Source organism: Podarcis vaucheri, assembly GCF_965113315.1.
Source record: "Podarcis vaucheri genome assembly, chromosome: 9".
NCBI classification, from domain to species: domain Eukaryota; kingdom Metazoa; phylum Chordata; class Lepidosauria; order Squamata; family Lacertidae; genus Podarcis; species Podarcis vaucheri.
The window spans coordinates 35,351,731-35,356,101 of record NC_138767.1 but is presented as its reverse complement, the minus strand read 5'-3'; the positions used below and the strand labels follow the sequence as shown (position 1 = coordinate 35,356,101).

The following is a 4,371-nucleotide window of genomic DNA, read 5'->3' as shown; positions in this document are numbered from 1 at the left end:
AGTATGCAAAAGCTGTTACTTTAAAAAATGCCCCTCTATAATTCATTTTCATTATTCCATTCTTTAATGGCAAACACTTCCTTAAACTGAAGAGAAGAAGACTTAAGAGCATGTTTAGAAATAATGACGCAGTCTAATACATTTAAATATTAGATATGCCCCAAATAGAGGTGCTTCTTAAAATGAAAGCAGCAGCAGTAGCTCCTGACAATCTGAAATATGTGAGATGACCAAAAACCAAATACACCCACATCACGGATGAATTGGTTGGATGAAATGCATGCAAAGACAAAGCTAGCAGACAGCATCCTTAGACAATGGCTGGGACCATAGCATTCTAGAATGTTCCACTTAAAATTCTTCTTGATACAGTTTCCCATTCCCCTACCTACTTAAGCAGGAAAACAGCGAAAGGCTGGCACAATCACCAGTCAGCTGTCCTGATTTGGCTCACTGGTCCTGACTGGGTCCAGAGAGGGCAAAGAAAGGTACAATTGGATGTCCTCTGCCTATTGATGACACCTCACTCCAAATCCCCTGGTGATGGCTCCCTATGGCTCAATATGGCATTTAAATAGCCTGGAAGACAAGATCAAACCAGTGAGATTCCCATGGAGCTGAGCAGCAGTGGCGTAGCGTGGGTTGTCAGCACCCGGGGCAAGGCAAGTAATTTGCGCCCCCTAACCCGTGGATTTGCGCCCCCTAACCCGTGGATTTGTGCCCCCTAACCCTAACCCCCAGATGTTGCGCCCGGTGCGGCCGGCCCCCCCTGTCCCCCCACGCTACGCCACTGCTGAGCAGCAGCCTCCTATTGCTACTCTCTGAAGGTGGTAGAAGCAGAACCTGCAAAGCTTCATCTCCAACTCTCAATCCATGGAGGCACTTGTTGTTAATGGAGGCAATGGCTCAGGCACATCGTACGTTAGCTGCAGGGCTCTCCTCTTAGTTGAATGGGTTTAATTCATAGTAAGAAGGAGGAAAGTTCCCATATTAGATCTCCAATCACTCAGAGCTCCTTGCAATCTTCATTGGGCTTTACTAGACTATATATTACTGCATATTCCTTGTCAATTTAATAATACATGGAGGAAATGGTTAAAAATAATGACAGAGCCTTCAGAATTTGGGTGAACATTCACAGCTGACTAGTAAGTAAGAAAGATTTTTCTCTGGACCCCCCCCCCCCAGTTTTTCATATCTGAACATTAATAGGTGTAGTAGGCCATCCCAAGTAGAATCCTAGGCATATTTACTCAGAAGAAACCATAGTCCATGGGGCTTGCTTTCAGGTAAGCATGCATAGAGGATTAGAGCCCCAGCACATATTTTGGAATGTTAAAGTCTTAAAATATTCTGCAGGTATAATCCTAGAGGCCACATTATCTGTTTGCTGTTTCCATAGAGAGTTGCAGAAAACTACATCATGGTAAAAATGGTGGGTGAAACTTAGGCTGTAAACGTAGGTTCCAATTTGCCAGAGAGTTACTTGCCACTAGGTCTGTATCGGATTGTTCTTTTTGTAATTGTCCTATTATAGAAGCAGAAGCAGGATAATTACACAGCCACTTAACTTTGTTTTATAGATACAAATGAGCCTTCTGCTGAACTGCATGACGCAGGAGAGAAACACCCACAATAAGTTTGTTACTGTGAACAGATTCCACGGTTACTTTCCAAAGAAGAATGGTGATCTGTAACTCAATAGTGGCAACACTTCATTAACAGATGATATAACAAGTCAAAGGAAAGTTAAAACTACAGCCTTTAACTATGTGAAATAATTTTGTCTTTGACCCATGTTTTTGTCCTTTTGTTTCTGTAACAATGACTTTTATATTAAAACCCAGTTCCCTGTAGAAAAGCAGCCCATATTTCCTCTGTTGGCATAAAACATCCTTTTTTTTACATTTCTGCCAGGGGACTATAGTTCAAGAATATTGACCTAGTTTCAGGCTACAGTAGAAATGTGTGCATTCAGCAGAATAAAATGGGTGTGTCATCAGGCGAATAAATGAATGAAACTTCAGGTCCTCTATCTCTCCCAGTATTCACATATCTTCAATTTTAGTGAAAATGTGTCCTTTCCAGATGAAGAAAGCATGACATTAGAGCAGATAGAGACAGAGATACATATTTTAAAAATGTTCTGCTGGTGGAAATCCAGGTTAGTATACCTTACGGTCTGCCAGCCAACCAGGAGTCTGTGAATGGCTGTTTCATATCCATAAGCTGATGGCAGAACAGTCCAGAAGTTCTTTTATGAATTTGAATAAACCATCACACAATACATGAATTGGCATATGGAAATAGCTTCATTTTTAAAGAGAAACATTAACTAATCTTTACAACCTTTGACAGAAAGATGAAGGGATCAGTTTTTTCTTTCTTTTTCAAATGTCTCATAGGGACATGAGGAGCAAATGAAAAACTGCCAGTGCAAATGCCACTGACAATTCCAGTACGGTTGAGGAGAGACATGGTTATCTCTGTGAAATATACTCGGAGTCCTGTAGTGATTTCATGCTCTTTATTGCAGCTTGTAAAATAGTGATAGAATTGCCCCCAAACCTCAGGCTTTCATATACATTATTTACACAATGAGTCCCATCTGATTCTGCTTCCCTCCTGGAGCCTGATTGGCCTTTTCCTGCAGGCCAATCAATTGTTGCATTCTATGATCCTACCAGCCTAATAGGCTGATTAACTTCTTCCTGGAGCCTGATTGGCCTTCTCCAGCAAGCCAATCAGTTGTTGCATTCTAGGATCCTACCAGCCTGTTGTTCTAGGATCCAAGGTTAGTACATAACACTGTCAGGTTGGGCTTCATCCATTTTGCATTGTGCATGTGAATATGAATATGTGTGACCTGAAGAAGATTTACTGTGTGTTCACACCATATATTAAAAAACATTACAAACTGTAATTTGTTATGAGTGCTGGGAAATGTAGTTCTGTGAGGAATAAGATCTCAGGATTGTTTTGGGGGAGCCAAAATAAGGAACAAGTGTGGCTTCCTTCTGCTTTTTTTTTTTTTGGGGGGGGCACCTACTCCAACTGAGGGACGCGGGTAGCTCTGTGGGTTAAACCACAGAGCCTAGGACTTGCCAATCAGAAGATTGGCTGTTCGAATCCCCGCGACGGGGTGAGCTCCTGTTGCTCAGTCCCTGCTCCTGCCAACATAGCAGTTCGAAAGCATGTCAAAGTGCATGTAGATAAATAGGTACTGCTCGGGTGGGAAGGTAAACAGTGTTTCCGTGCGCTGCTCTGGTTCACCAGAAGCGGCTTAGTCATGCTTTATTAGCTCCCTCGGCCAATAAAGAGAGATGAGTGCCGCAACCCCAGAGTCAGCCATGACTGGACCTAATGGTCAGAGGTCCCTTTACCTTTACCTTTACTCCAACTGAAGCATTAAGTACACTCCAACGTGCTTTTTTCTGTTCCCCTCGTGATTTTTTCCCTAAAGGCAGCCATGATATTCATCCATTAATCATGTTTCTAAGATTTATTAAACAATCTGGGAGTTGTTTGTTGTTGTTGTTGTTGTTGTTGTTGTTAAAGATAGTGTGGAACCTCAAGCCCTTCACCCAGGTCCCAAAGATACTCAGAAAGCCAGGAGGCTGCTGATCTTCAGAAACTCCTGGTGCACTCCATCCTTGGACCCAGTACCTTTGATAACAAACCGTGTCTCTCTTCCCTTACTTTAGTAAATGTATAAATGATTGGTGCTTTTTTCTGCTCTAAAATTATTTGATGTATATGTAAAAACTCTGGACAAAATAGGGAAGTGACTGATTATATTACCACAGGGTCAGGTATTCAGAACACTGCTTCTTCTCTTTAAAAGAGGAGAAACTGGTTGTGTCCATGGTTAATTAATTTTGAAAGTTTGTCTGGCCCATAAGGGGTGACTGCAGATACACAGAAAACTGACCCCTTGATATTCATACATATATCAGGATGGACAATATGGATGGTTTGTAAATGTCCAAAACCAGCCTTGTGCAACAAACCGTTCAGATATTTTACTAGGCCAAGAGCCCCTGGTAATTAACTGACCAATGTTTAACAAGGCCCAAGGAAAAATGATGAAATCAAGCTTTATTCACTGGTTCATCTCAAGAGACACTGTGACCTAATTTGATTATTGGTGTTGATAAATCTTTTCTTGGTAATAACAGAATTTGCTGGGATAGACTGGAAGATATCTAGAATAGTGAATAAATTTTTTTTTTGCACATTTTATTTTATTTTATTTAGTTTTTCTCTCCTTTCTGCCTCTTGCAAACTGATCTGTGTAAGTTATTTGCCAATTGTTTTTATTCTATAAAAAATAGTCATCTTGGGTGTTATTGTTTTTTAAACAGTAGAGTG

The 4,371-nt window shown here is 41.1% G+C and overlaps 1 long non-coding RNA gene across 1 annotated transcript; it reads left to right on the top strand.

Annotated features, from left to right (window-relative positions):
- Positions 1-392: 392 nt before the first annotated feature.
- On the top strand, positions 393-1,821 carry LOC309540585. The gene is made up of 3 exons (XR_014223367.1): positions 393-488; positions 1,403-1,496; positions 1,584-1,821. It is a non-coding gene; the product is annotated as an uncharacterized lncRNA (long non-coding RNA).
- The last annotated feature ends 2,550 nt before the right edge of the window (positions 1,822-4,371 follow it).